Raw genomic sequence first — 15,850 nt, forward strand, 5'->3', positions numbered from 1 at the left:
GACACCCCAAGAATATCGCTGAGGCGGGGGAGATTGGAGCCAAATGGATGGAACTGGCAGAAAGCAAAAAAGCTACTGTCAAGGGGAACGATTACCCCAGGGGGTACACAGACCATAAACCCTACCACCGAGGACAGCCAAAGACCCCACATACCACCCAAGTAAAGCCACAGATACCCTACCCTTCAACCTCACCAGTCTCCAGTAACTCACTTCGGCCCAGTGACCCATCAGATGGAAGATGCTTTAAGTGTAATGAACTGGGACATATCAAGGCCAAGTGTCCCAAGAACACCATGCGAGTGCAATTCATTACACCACCATCACACCAAAGATCCCCAGGCCCGGATGCCTCTCAAATACCCTTGGAGCGAAGGGAAAATTTGAAGAGTGGGCGGAAAGAAGGTTACTGCGTGGAGAGACACGGGGGCACAAGTGTCAGCTATCCACCAATCCTTCGTTGACCCCAAATTCATCAACCCAAAGGCCAAAGTGACAATTTACCCCTTCATGTCACAAGCTGTAGACTTGCCTACAGCTCAACTGCCTGTCCAGTACAAAGGCTGGTCAGGAATGTGGACTTTTGCAGTCTACGACAATTATCCTATCCCCATGCTACTGGGGGAAGACTTGGCCAACCAGGTGAGGCGGGCCAAGAGAGTGGGAATGGTTACACGTAGCCAAACCAGGCAAGCTTCCAGACCCATTCCTGTTCCTGAACCGTCCACAGAGGCCCCGTCTGTGTTACCAGAGACCCAGACAGAGGTAGTGGACCCGAATTCCATGCCTACCACTGAAACAGCCACAGCATCTCCAGTCCCAGGCCCGGAACTGGAACAGCAACCAGCACCAGCAAGTGCAACCACATCTTCAACCTCAACGCCAGAGGGCGCCAGCGAGCCAGAACTGGCAGAAGCAAAAGACAGCCATACCCAAAAGGCTCAGCCAGAGCCTGAAATACCCTCAGGTGCACCAGCGGAGAGCGGTTCACCAGCAACGGAAACAACCCCATCACCTACATCGCTTCCAGAGGGACCAAGCCCAAGTCCACAGTCTGAGGAAGAACTGGTGACCCCAGCCTCAAGGGAACAGTTCCAGACTGAGCAGGAAGCAGATGACAGCCTTCAGAAAGCTTGGGCGGCGGCACGGAGCACCCCACCGCCTCTCAGCTCTTCTAATCGATCCCGGTTTGTTATAGACCAAGGACTTTTATACAAGGAAATTCTTTCTGGTGGACACCGGGAAGAATGGCAGCCGCAAAAACAGTTGGTGGTTCCAACTAAGTACCGGGGGAAGCTCTTAAGCTTAGCCCATGATCATCCCAGTGGCCATGCTGGGGTGAACAGAACCAAGGACCGGTTGGGGAAGTCCTTCCACTGGGAGGGGATGGGCAAGGACGTTGCCAAGTATGTCCGGTCTTGTGAGGTATGCCAAAGAGTGGGAAAGCCTCAAGACCAGGTCAAGGCCCCTCTCCAGCCACTCCCCATAATTGAGGTCCCATTTCAGCGAGTAGCTGTGGATATTCTGGGCCCTTTCCCAAAAAAGACGCCCAGAGGAAAGCAGTACGTACTGACTTTAGTGGACTTTGCTACCCGATGGCCAGAAGCAGTCGCTCTAGGCAACACCAGGGCTAACACTATGTGCCTGGCCCTAACAGACATCTTTGCCAGGGTAGGTTGGCCCTCTGACATCCTTACAGATTCAGGGTCTAATTTCCTGGCAGGGACCATGGAAAAACTGTGGGAAACTCATGGGGTGAATCACTTGGTTGCCACCCCGTACCACCATCAAACCAATGGCCTGGTGGAAAGGTTCAATGGAACTTTGGGGGCCATGATACGTAAATTCATCAACGAATTCTCCAATAATTGGGACCTAGTGTTGCAGCAGTTGCTGTTTGCCTACAGGGCTGTACCACATCCCAGTTTAGGGTTTTCACCATTTGAACTTGTGTATGGTCACGAGGTTAAGGGGCCATTACAGTTGGTGAAGCAGCAATGGGAGGGGTTTACGCCTTCTCCAGGAACTAACATTCTGGACTTTGTAAGCAACCTACAAAACACCCTCCGACACTCTTTAGCCCTTGCTAGAGAAAACCTAAAGGATGCTCAAGAAGAGCAAAAGGCCTGGTATGACAGACATGCCAGAGAACGTTCCTTCAAGGTAGGAGACCAGGTTATGGTCTTGAAGGCGCAACAGGCCCATAAGATGGAAGCATCATGGGAAGGGCCCTTCACGGTCCAAGAGCGCCTGGGAGCTGTAAACTACCTCATAGCATTTCCCAATTCCTCACTACAGCCTAAAGTGTACCATGTTAATTCTCTCAAGCCTTTCTATTCCAGAGACTTACAGGTTTGTCAGTTTACAGTCCAGGGAGATGATGCTGAGTGGCCTGACGGTGTCTACTACGACGGGAAAAAAGACGGTGGCGTGGAAGAGGTGAACCTCTCAACCACCCTGGAACGTCTGCAGCGGCAACAAATCAAGGAGCTGTGCACTAGCTTCGCCCCATTGTTCTCAGCCACCCCAGGACGGACCTGAACGGGCATACCACTCCATTGATACAGGTAATGCTCACCCAATCAGAACCCCACCCTACCGAGTGTCTCCTCATGCCCAAGCCGCTATACAACGGGAGATCCAGAACATGCTACAGATGGGTATAATCCGCTCATCTACCAGTGCATGGGCATCTCCAGTGGTTCTGGTACCCAAACCAGATGGGGAAATACGCTTTTGCGTGGACTACCGTAAGCTAAATGCTGTAACTCGTCCGGACAACTATCCAATGCCACGTACCGATGAGCTATTGGAGAAGTTGGGACGTGCCCAGTTCATCTCTACAATAGACTTAACCAAGGGGTACTGGCAAGTACCGCTAGATGAACCTGCCAAGGAGAGGTCAGCATTCGTCACCCATGCGGGGGTGTATGAATTCAATGTCCTTCCTTTCGGCCTTCGAAATGCACCCGCAACCTTCCAGAGGCTGGTAGATGGTCTACTAGCTGGACTGGGAGAATTTGCAGTTGCCTACCTCGATGATGTGGCCATTTTTTCAGACTCCTGGCCCGAACACCTACTACACCTGGAAAAGGTCTTTGAGCGCATCAGGCAGGCAGGACTAACTGTTAAGGCCAAAAAGTGTCAAATAGGCCAAAACAGAGTGACTTACCTGGGGCACCAGGTGGGTCGAGGAACCATAAACCCCCTACAGGCCAAGGTGGATGCTATCCAAAAGTGGCCTGTCCCAAAGTCAAAGAAGCAGGTCCAATCCTTCTTAGGCTTGGCCGGATACTACAGGCGATTTGTACCCCACTACAGCCAAATCGCTGCCCCACTGACCGACCTGACCAAAAAGACCCAGCCAAATGCAGTTCAGTGGACTGATGAGTGTCAAAAGGCCTTTACCCAACTTAAGGCAACGCTCATGTCTGACCCTGTGCTCAGGGCCCCGGATTTTGACAAGCCATTCCTAGTAACCACAGATGCATCTGAGCGTGGTATAGGAGCAGTGCTCATGCAGGAAGCAACAGATCACAACTTCCATCCTGTCGTGTTTCTCAGCAAGAAACTGTCTGAGAGGGAAAGTCACTGGTCAGTCAGTGAAAAGGAATGCTATGCCATTGTGTACGCCCTGGAAAAGCTACGCCCATATCCTCCCCTTTAAAGCCCTGGAAATTTTTGAAATTATTTTTTGCCTGATAAGGAGAGCCCACCTAGCAGCTTCCGGTTCCACTCCCATGGCACCGCCAAAGAAGGACCCTCTGCCGAAATGCCACAGGCAACAGAGCCAGTCATTGAGCTGCTCAATTGCCTGCCACTGTTTTCCGCGGCACGTCGGCAGAAGGTCCTTCTTTGGCAGCGCAACGGAAGCGGAACCAAAAACTCCCGTGCACCCCGTGGGGACCTCACAAAATGCTGCCCCCTGAATCCTGGCACCCTAGGGACCACCTAGGGTCGCCTAATGGAAGTGTCAGCCCTGCCTCAGTCATCTAACTCTGGGTTGAGCTCTTTTATAGCCCTTGTATCTGGCTGTTCAAATTCAGCAGACAGCCACTCCACCTCCACCCCAATGGAAACTTCTCCCCCTTCACTTCACGGATGTTATGAAGGACACAGGAGGCAGCTATAACCAGTGGGACATTTTTCTCACTGAGTTCCAATCTTGTAAAGTATCAGAGGGGTAGCCGTATCAGTCTGAATCTGTAAAAAGCGACAGAGTCCTGTGACACCTTATAGACTAACAGATGTATTGGAGCATAAGTTTTCATGGGTGAAGTGGGTATTTACCCATGAAAACTCATGCTCCAATACCTCTGTTAGTTTATAAGGTGCCACAGGACTATTTGTCACTTTTTACCAATCTTGTAAGTAAACAACATCAGTGTCCCTTCAGATGACCAAAGGTCCATTCATCTGTCTTTCTATGCCTGTAGCTGAAGCAGTTCTTGGTGCTGTTAAGGTGGCTGGTGTATGGCTTCATGAGCCATGGAAGCAAAGGGTTGCCCAGGATGACTGTTGGCATTTCAACATTCCCAATGACAATCAGCTGCTCAGGTTAGAAAGTCTCTGCTTGCACCTTTTTGAACGGGTCTGTGTTCTTAAATATGTGAGCATCATGCACCTTCTCTGACTAGCCAACACTGATGTTGGTGAAGCACCCCTGATGACCCACCAGCACTTGCATAGCCATAGAAAAGTAACCCTTTCTGTTGATGTACTCTGTGACAGGGTGGTCTGATGCTAAAATAGGGACACGTGCCATCTGTGGACCCACAGCAGTTTAGGAATGTCTGCAAATCCATCTACTATGTCCTGCACATTGCCTAGAGTCACAGTCCTGCATAGCATGAGTCAATTAATGGCCTTGTAAAGTTGCATGACAGCAGCCCCTGAAATGGATTTCCTGACTCCAAAATTATTCCTGAGTGACCTGTGTTGCATGTTTCCACAGTGCAATCACCATTCACTTCTCTGATCAGCACGGCTTCATTTTGGTATCCTTGTGCTGAAGGGCTGAGGCGAGTTTGGTACACAGATCCAGGAATGTGGTCTTGCACATCCAAAAGCTCTGCAGCTGCTGCTCATCTTCACAAACCTGCCTGACATTGATCCCACCAGTCAGTGCTTGTTTCTCAAGCCCAGAAGCACTGCTCTACAATCTCCAGCTGTTCCGTGAACTCCAACAGCAACCTTGAATTGTTTCTATCTAAGTCCCACAGCAAGTTAGCCCCTAAGGAATCATTATGTTCTCCATGGTTCCTCTTGCAGCTCCACAAATACTGAAGGATCAGGTGCCCCGAACTCACGATGCTCATAACAATAGTGCAGATCTGTGCAGTCTCCATGCTTCTGTCAGAGATGGTGGACAGCGAGGAAGGATATGCACATTTATGGGACTTTGAAAAGAAGGTGTAAAATATTATGGGCTGCAGATGAAATTATGGGACAGAGAACATTGCATTATGGGAAGTTGACACTATGCTCCCAGTCATCCTGCAAAACTTGTTTCAGCTTCACCAAGCATTGCAAGAACTTCCCAAAAGATCTTGTGCTGGAAGGCAATGAGTTGCATGCTGTACTGCTCTCCGAATTATTACAAGTGCTCCTGGTGAGGATGCACACCACTGACCCAAGGAGTGTAGTGTGCACACGCACAAGTGATTTAATAGCTGTGGCAGCTGTGTGCCAATGTAACTTATGTTGACATAAATTTATAGTGTAGACATAGCCTAAGAAACATCGTCCTTTAGACAGCAAGGCTAGAAGAAGGATGAAAGGAAAGGGCTCCTCTGCACACCCATCTGCAGCACTGGGGGCTCTGAGAGGTGTAACAGGGCCAGTTCATCTGAATAGGATGGTCTCTACTGAATGAGAACACCCTATGGAGATGATACAGCCTGGGACAATAGCTTTAAGATGTGGAAACAGCTCCATTCATCTCAGTGGCTGTTCTTCGCCCCACTCCTGAGTGTTTCAGAGTCTCTGATAGGTAGGAAGTTTCCCTGTTCTCAGCTCCCCACCCAAAAGGACAGGACTTCTCCAGATCCTGACCGCAAGGGGAGTAGGGAGAGGGCCTCCCCTCCCAGGTATGGACACAGACCCAGGAAGGGAGAATACTGGACTGATGGTTGCCCCGACTGCTATTCTCACCCAGTCCTCCTGACACTCACCTCCTCCTCCCCCTGCCTAGTATCACACTCCTCCATTCCCCAAATCCCATGCCTCCCTCACCAGACCTCCCAACCTCTCTCCTATCTTGCATCTCCATTTGTCTCCCTCCGCATAAACCCCATCTCTCACTGTAGTCCAAACCTCTTCCTGCTGGTTCCCCCACTCCTCTGTCCTCCAATTACCATTCTCCTTCCAGGAAAGAATTGCATGTCTATTTTTTTACATCCAAAGAATGTGATTACAGCCCCCAAAATGAAACAACCACCCAGAACTCATAAATTCACAGCCAGCAATCTCAGTGAAGTCTGTGATTCCTCCAGTCATTAGTAACTCTCAGTTTAACAGTACGAGGCAGCAGAACAAAACCATTTTGGGTGGGGTGTAATTTGTCAACATCATGGTCACATGACCCAAATCTGGAACATTAACAGGACCTTGTGCCCCAATGAGACACACTGAATTTCAGATCAAACCATGTAACCATTTGAATTTTCGGAGCACTTAAAAGAGTTGTGGTTTAAAACATTTCAAATGGGGCTCATGGAAACCATCTATCTGTGTTTCTGTATTGGCGTGTACACACTGTAAAAGAGAACAACTTCTTAAATACTATTCTCAGTTTGGGTTCCTTAAAGATTTAGTAGGTGCCATGCGCTATCCCTGGTTAAAAGTTGGCAGACAGAGATCATTTTGACCTTCAACACATCAAAAATTTGATCCCCAGGTCTATGAAAAAATAAATAAATAAAATAAAATAAGACCATTTTCTAAGGACTTATATATCCGGAAACTCTGGCTCAACTGACCCCAAATTTGGGTTGCTAACTTACCCTGCACTGTCCAGAGGAACATCATATTTCGTAAGAATATAACTAAACTGCTACCCCACTACAGCATTTTGTTAATGGCTGGGTACAGATTTCTGTCTATTAACCATGATCCTGGAATCTTCCATGAGGTTTAATATGGGCTAGTGGTGTTAAGAAATAAGAATCACAGATGAAAAGATAGACAGCATTAGGTATTACAGGAAGGATATTTAGCTCATGTAAATTACCATAACTCCATAGCACTAAACTAATTCATCCCATCTTTGGAAATGGCATAATTGACTATGTGGGGTTATGTCTGGTTTACAGCAGCTGGAAATCTGGTCCCATTGATTTCAGTGGAACTGCAACAATTTACAAAAGGGAGAGAACTGACCCATTTAATCCAATGGAGCTATGGATGTTTTATACCAGCTGGAGGTATGGACCCATTGACTCCGATGGAGCTACACTGGTTAACACCAGCTTCTGGTCCTTTATAGATGTTCAGTCTCTCTGAGATAACTACAACCCATATGAATTAAATGTTTTTAAAATGTCATGAACCATTGAACCTGCAGCCTAATGGTGTTTTGATTTAGTGTTATCTGAGTAAAGGGAAAAATAGTAATTGCTGAGAAAGAAAGAAAGAAAGAAAGAAAGAAAGAAAGAAAAGAAAGAAAGAAAGAAAGAAAGATCGGGATATTCATCCCAGTAGAAGTTGAAAATCAGATACAAAAAATCTCTGCAACACTGAATTCCTCCAACATTCTGACTCAGTGGGACTGAATCACTGCACAGCCATTAACAGTTCCACTCTTGTAATTAATCTCATGCACGAAAAGCCATGGAAGGACAGATGGGTTAAGAACTTTTGACTCAACTTTGGCAAAGTTTATGGATCTGAAACTGTGTAACGGACTGGATCCCAAGCAGGTGTAAATCAGCCACAGCTCCGTGGAAGTCAATGGGACAGATCCTCAAGTCATTTAAATCATTTTAATTTCACTGAAATCCAAAAACTGGATCCTGCGTTGGCATAAATAGCCCTAGCTACTCTGGAATCAGTTGAACTGTGTCAGTTTACACAAGCTCAAGATCTGGCCCTTAGTTTTCAGTCTTTGACTCTGGTTACCTATTATAGTGTGTCTGCACTGCAATTAAAAATCTGCCACTGGCAAACACCAGCTGATTTGAGCTCACTGGGCTCAGGCTAACAAGTTTTTAATTGCAGTGTAGGCCTCTGGGCTCGGGCAGGAGCCTAGGCTCCAGGACCCTGCGAGATGGGGCAAACAGATAGGCCTATTACTTGTCCTAACAATCTCATTTTGTCATAATGATATATATCTGGATAGATAGATAGATTCTCTGTTTGAAACTCTTCCAGGAGTCTGCTGCGTTACCTGGGAGACTGAATTATTTGGGGGCTTTTAGATGCTCCATCTCCATGATGACTCCTTTATTTCTTACCACAGTCCTCTTTTCTCTGTCCTCTCTTCTACCTCACTCTGGTACCATGTGTTGTGAATTCATAAGGAGGAGAAACATTCTGGAGTCTACAGTGTAAGGCATTATTAGAACTAAAACATGTTCCAAAAGCTAAAGGAGAGTCCAGAGCTCCGAGTTGTGTGTCTGGCAAAGGTGACACTAGAAAGCTAATCCCAGTTCAGTGCTCTGCTCTTAAAGACACAGAACATACTCCTAACACATACTAGCCCTGGGCATCCACTTCCCCATCATAATCTACTGTCTACCCTGAAAGGACTGTATGCAGCCCTGTACCTTTAACACCATGTTCTTAGTAACCCCTATGAAGCCCTGTCCTGTCACACCCTGTGAATTATCATTACTTCATAATGTGCTCTCAGTTACTCCTGTGCATGCCTGTTGACTTCAGGGCTTTGGCACAGATGTCCCTGGTGAGAACTTTGTTTGTGACACTGCTGATGATATTCCAGCAAGGAATAACATCTGTGCCCACCAGAGAGAAGACCTTCACTGAACCATAGTATTTTAGCCCCGCCGAGGACCTGGCCAATTGACTACACTGGAATGATGCTGATTTACACCAGCTGGGGATCAGTCTCATTGATCACAGTTTAGCTATGCTAATTTACATTAGCTCATTGATCTATGGCATCTGAGAATCTGATTCTTTATCATCAGCAGAGTGATTCCAATCTACAGCAGTGATAGAGCTGTCCCATTAGTGTCAACAGAGCTGTACAAATTTACTCTAGCAGAGTATCTGGCCCTATGGAGTATAATGGAGCTACACTGATTTATAATTACTGGGGAACTGGCTCATTGACTCTAATGAAGCTGTGCTAATTAACTTAACACCAACTTTCCTATGAGTTTCAAGGAAGCTACACTGATTTATGTTGTCAAGTATCACCAGTGTGGTGCTCTGCTCCACCCAATGTTGATATCAGTCGGCTGCACGTGTTCCCCCTGTGTGCTTCCCCGGCTCTGCAGATCGCTGGCACACCAGACCCTGAGAGAACCCCAATGACCACAGACTCTGCTAAGGTACGAAGGCACCCGGCCAGGTTTATTGCCAAATAAAACAGTCTCTAGCTCCCCGGATCAGATGTCTACAATTCTGCTAGTACATATGTGCTCCCTGACAATGGACTGGCTTAGTCAATGGTGGGATTTACCAGTGCTCCCCTAGGACATAAAAAGACAACACTTCAGGGATGCATTCTTATACAAAGATACAAAAAAGTGTCTTGATGTATTGAGGTACAACCCCTCTGTGTAGCAAGGTGCCACCTCTCACCTTGTACATGTTGGTTCGATTAAAACAACCTCATTCATCATCATAAAGAATAAGGAGTACTTGTGGCACCTTAGAAATTCACAAATTTATTTGAGCATAAGCTTTCTTCAATGGATGCATGTAGTGGAAAATACAGTAGGAAGATATATATATATACACACAGAGAACATGAAAAAAGGGGTGGATCCGTGGCGCCATCCACTCCACCTTCTTCCCCGCCCTGCACACACACACAATGTAGTTTCTGTGGGTGGAGGATGAAAGAACCCCACACGGCAAATCCTGGAATAGACCCAAAAGAGTGGAAAAGACTCCCCTATAGTCCCACCCTCCCCCAGTAGAGGAAGTAGAGGATGCAGAGTGGTAAACCTGGCAGTTGGAGAAGGATGGGAACATTCTTCCATCAACCTAGCTACCATTACTCGGGGAGGTGGAGTTACAACAGTGACAGACAAACCCCTTCCGTTGCTGTGATATCTCCTAGGTAGCGTCTACACAGTACATTATGGCAGCATAGCTGAGCTCTTACCATTAAGCTCCCTTGAGACAAAACTCCCCAAATGCAGATGGCCACCACAATGCATCACTTAAGAGCCAAATCCAATGGTCAACAGGTGTCTTTCTATTGACTTTAGTGAGTACTGGGTCAAACCCTAAAGGCCAGTTTTTCAAAAGTATTTAGGTGTCTACAGATGAAGGATATGCACCTAATGGGATTTACAAAGGTTCCTAGGAGGTTAGACACCACATTATTTCAATTAAATGAGAACTAGGTGCTAGGCACTGTTGAAAATCTCTCTAGGCACCTATGTGATCATTAGACACCTACATACCTTTAAAAATTAGGGTCCTTAAGCAGTTAAAATGCAGATAGGCAATTAATGGGATTTTTCATAATCATTCAGGTGACTATATCCCACCTCACTAAAAACCTTTTTGTATATTTGAATGCATTTCAAAATCTGGTCCTAGATCTGGTTAGGATCTTTGAAAATCCTACAAGGAGTAACCTGGGCACTGACTTTCCATTTGATTGTTCAAATTCCTTAGCTGGCTTTGAAAATATTCAATTTGACCCTTAAAACCATATATTACTTGAACAAGTTTATTAGAACCTCAGGCTCTCTCCCTTCAGGTTCAAAGGAAAGGAAAAATAATTTGGTTTAATTTCAGTTGTTGGATGGGTGTGAGGGCGCTGGGTGGTGGTAGTGGCTAGTGATATACTGGAGGTCCGCCTAGATGATTTGATGGTCCTTTCTGGCCTTAAATGCTATGCTGCTTGCTTATGTTGCTAATTTGTTTTTTAGACCATCAAATAGTTTGTTTTTGTCCTGAAGAGACAAACAATAAATAACACAGGTCTACAATTTTTGAGAAGTCATCTGCTTCAGAGATAAAATGTGATATTTATTATGGATTTTGATGTGCTGAATTCAAATATGACAATTAAAACAACTGATTGGCTACTGTTTCTAAGATATTTAAGTTTTTACATTTTATGTCTATGTATATTGTGTAGATGGCCTCTGGCTCAGACCATGAGTAGAGTTTTAATCATAAATTGTAAACCTAGGTCTTTTCATGTGTTCATGGTTGCTTTACATGATAACATTTCACCTGTCCTGTTTATGTAACACTTTAAAAATCAGCAAAAGGGTTATATAAATAAAATTTATTATGAAACAAAAGGCAAAAAACTATTATGTACATAATTTAGTGCTATTAAGTGTCTACTCGGCGCTTCTTGGCTTGTCTCTTGTATTCATTAAATGGAGCATCTCTTGTCACTGTCCAGAAATAGTCTGCAAGCATTGATGGGCTCCATTTGCCCTGATAGCCTGCCAGGAGATTCCACTGCTGTAGTCTGGAACCCAACAGCTCTGCCTTACTCTTGGTTAGTTCCAAATCCCTGACAAGGTCATTCAGTTCACCTTGTGTTATGAGGTGTGCTTCAGAGGAGGAGGATGGGAGAAAATGTGGGTCCTGTGACATTGATGGTTCAGGATCAGAAGTTTCATCCTCTTCCTCTTCCTCATCTGACTCAAGTGAGAATGATTCTGGTGCATCAGGAACTGGCAGTCCTTCTCCGTGGGGTACTGGGCGTATAGCTGATGGAATGTTTGGATAATGCACAGTCCATTTTTTCTTCTTTGACACACCTTTCCCAACTGGAGGCACCATGAAAAAGTAACAATTGCTGGTATGATCTGTTGGCTCTCTCCAAATTATTGGCACTGCAAAAGGCATAGATTTCCTTTTCCTCTTCAACCACTGGTGAAGATTTGTTGCACAAGTGTTGCAGCATATGTGTGGGGCCCACCTCTTGTCCTGATCTCCAATTTTGCAGCCAAAAGAAAGGTGATAGGCTTTCTTAACCATAGTGGTTAGACTGCGCTTTGTGATGCAAAAGTCACTTCACCACAAACATAGCAGAAGTTATCTGCACTGTTCACACAAGTACGAGGCATCTCTGCTCACTTTGGCTAAACAGAAATGTGTCCCTTTGCAAAATCAAACACTGACAAATAAGAGAGCATGACACTGTATGATTTCTAGAGCTGATGTAGGGCAATTTGTTCAGCAAAGTGATGTAAGCTTCGTTATGATTGCATCATCCATGACTTCTAGGAATAACAGGATGCAATTCATATCATGTATGACACAATACCAGCTTCAGATTGCATCATTCATTGTTTAGCCTAAAAAGCAAGTACTGTCCAAACCCAGTCATAGATTTATTCATAGATCTAGTCAAAGATGTATTTTAGTCATTTCTGGTTTAAATTGAGATCCCTTCCCTTTATAACTCACTTATCCTCCACCATTCCCAAGTCAAGGGTCGTATATACTGACCCAATAGCATATCTTGAAAACTAGAGCCAATCAACAATTTTAAGCATCATTTTCGTTCTCAGTGACCCATAATTAGTAAAGTTGGACTACATTTATTTCAGAAGCATTTTGGCTGTAGAGCAGTATAATTGTACTTGATCAAGTTACTTTTTATTTACAGAACATTTCAACTGCCTTTGGGTGATAATTTTTTTTCCTTACAGAGAGAAATACTTGAATTATTTTATTGTCAATTACAAACAAACAAACAAACCAACAAACATTTCTTTCTTTCTTTCTTTCTTTCTTTCTTTCTTTCTTTCTTTCTTTCTTTCTTTCTTTCTTTCTTCTACATTATTGCGCCATAACTATACATGGAAATTTATAGCAAACTTAACAGAGTGAAATAGTTCTCTGGGCAGTTTATGATCTATAGCTCAATTAAACACAGAACAAAAAAAATAAATATGGAAGAAAAGGGGAAGATGATATTACTTGAAGATATTTGGGCATGTCTACCAAATAGCTGGAAGTTGAAGCTAGAAATAAATTGTATATTTTTAATTAACCATTGGAAAAAATTACTGAGGTATGTGGTGGATCCAATCAAGGCTGGATGTTTTGTCTTTCTAAAAGGTATGCTCTATAAATTATTTTGGGGAAGTTCTATGGCCTATGTTATACCGGAGGTCAGACTAGATTATCACTGTGGTTCTTTCTGGCCTTAGGTTCTATGAATCTAGATAGACTCCAGACAAGATATATTATAAGTGTCAAAAAAAATGGGAGAAAACCCTATAAATGAGGTTACTCAATACTTTGGATTACAAGACCCTGTTTTTAATTCCTTATAACTTCCTAAAACTTTAACCATTTGGGCTGAATTTTTTCATGTTGAGTGTCTACCTCAGTAGGAAATTTTCTTAAGAATTCCACACAAAAAAAAAGTTTCAGTCATTTCCAAGAAAGAGATTATGGAAAATATGTTGGTTCTCTTGTGTTAACAAAGGGGAAGAATTCTCTTTTTGGACACTCTAGCTCTGGTAGGCACTGACGCAGAAAATGAAATATGAGGGGTGGGGGCACCCTGGTGTCAGGGATGCACCTTTTGCTTGTTCCATAAAACAGCACGTAGGCTTGGTCAAGTTATGAGCATTTGGAAGAATCTCAGTTTCCATATGCTCAATAGATGCTTCTTAGAGTTCTGGGCTTAGAGCTCCTAACCTTCCCCGCAGAGTATGCTCCAGCTCCAGGCTAAACTGGCAATGTTGGACTTCCCTGGAAATTGCTGATATCACACTAGATGATCAAAATGGTCACTTATTACCTTAAAATCGACTAATCTATGATATACACCATAATCTTACAATCTGATCTGCTAATAAAAAATGCCATGGAAGTCAAGAGCCATCTCCAAGAGTTGTTGTGTGACCTGATCAGGTTAGGCATTGAAAAATCTATCCGTGTCTTATATAGGAAGCCTGCATAAGTGCTGAGCAATGTTATTTAAAATTAGGCCAGAGGAAACCCCAACCCAACCCAAAACCTAAAATGATGCACTGGGCAGCAAGACAGCGAAAGGGGAAGCCTAAATGGACTTTTCTGTAGAGCTGGTTGGAATTATTCAGGTATTAAAACCTTGGTGAAAATTGTTAAATTTCAACAAACCAAGGTGAACATTTTATGAAATGTTTCTTACGTTAATTTGTTATGTTTTGTTTTTTGCTTTGACATTTCAAATTTTGAAGATGTAAAATCAGGATACTACTTTGACTAAAGATTCTCATTTGATTTTTCAATTATCTTTACATCTGGTCAAAAGGTTCTAACTATCAAAAGTTTGACAAAAGTTTATGTATTTATTTGTTTATTTATTTATTTCATTTTAAAAAAAGTTTCTTTTCCCATTTTCCAAACAGACTTAGAACAGGTCAAAGTTTTTCAAATGTCAAAATTCCAATTAAAAAAAGTGAATGTCATCGGAAGAAATTAAACAAAACATTTATGAATTTCCCTCATTCCCCTTGTTTTAACTAACTCTATCATTCATTCTCTGATTTCTCCAACTGTGTGAAAAGAGACTCTTTTCTATTGTTTTTCTAAAGGCTCCCTTCACCTCTTTGTTCATCAGCATGTATATTATGGGGTTCAACACTGGGGTCACAACTGTGTACATGAGGGAAATCATTTGATCACTCTCTGGGGTGGAGATAGACTTGGGCCTCAGGTAGGTGAAAAGGGCCGTTCCATAGAACAAAGTCACCACCATGAGGTGGGAGGAGCAGGTAGAGAAGGCTTTACATCTTCCCTCTGCTGATGGCAGCTTGAGGATGGTGGAGATAATGCAGATATAGGACACGGTTATCAACAAAAAGGGCCCATGATGAACAAAACTAACACAGTCAAGACCACAATTTCTTTTTTGGATCTGTCAGTTCATGCCATCTTTACCACCGGTGGAATGTCACAGAAGTAGAGGTGGATGTGGTTGGAGCCACAGAAGGGCAGGCTAAAGATCCACGTGGTCTGAACTACTTCCACTGAGATGCCGATGGTCCATGAAGCAGCCATGAGCTGTGCACACACCCGACCACTCATGATGGTTCTTTAGTGCAAGGGGTTGCATATGGCTGTGTAGCAGTCGTACTCCATGGCTGCAAGGAGGCTGCATTCTGTGAGGCCCAGGATGGTGAAGACATACATCTGTGCAGCGCAGCCCACAATGGTGATGGTCTTTTGCTCCACGAGAAGGTGAGGGAGCAGCTGAGGGACCACACTGCTGGTGTAGCAGACTTCCAAGAAGGACAGGTTCAGTAGGAAGAAATACATGGGGGTATGAAGTGATGGGTTTAGCTTTATAAGGAGGATAATGAGCAGATTCCCCATCAGAATGACCAGGTAGGAGAGCAGAAACACCAGAAACAGAAGGATTTGAAGGTAAGAAAGGTTTTCATACCTTGTAAGGTATGAAAACCCCACCAGGATGAACACATCAGAAATGGTCTGGTTCTCATCAGGCTCTCTCTCAGAATATGTCATCTGCAGGGGTGACAAAGAGAAAGATACTGGAGCTGAATCTGAAGAATACCATACATGTGCATATGAATCATACAATTCATACTGGTTTCCTATGTGTTGGGATGCTTCAGACAAAAACCTGCTGCAGTTCTGTATGTAACTGGACCCAATAATCATTGTAAACTGGTGTAGCTGCATTGGTATGACTGTGACGCTGCTCCCCATATTTTTC

General features: G+C 44.2%; 1 pseudogene; it reads right to left on the minus strand.

The window, feature by feature from the left end:
• Positions 1–14,629: 14,629 nt before the first annotated feature.
• On the minus strand, positions 14,630–15,639 carry LOC127031125 (olfactory receptor 10A4-like; annotated as a pseudogene).
• Positions 15,640–15,850: the final 211 nt, after the last annotated feature.

The sequence above is a fragment of the Gopherus flavomarginatus genome, chromosome 11 (genome assembly GCF_025201925.1).
Source record: "Gopherus flavomarginatus isolate rGopFla2 chromosome 11, rGopFla2.mat.asm, whole genome shotgun sequence".
Classification (NCBI taxonomy): domain Eukaryota; kingdom Metazoa; phylum Chordata; order Testudines; family Testudinidae; genus Gopherus; species Gopherus flavomarginatus.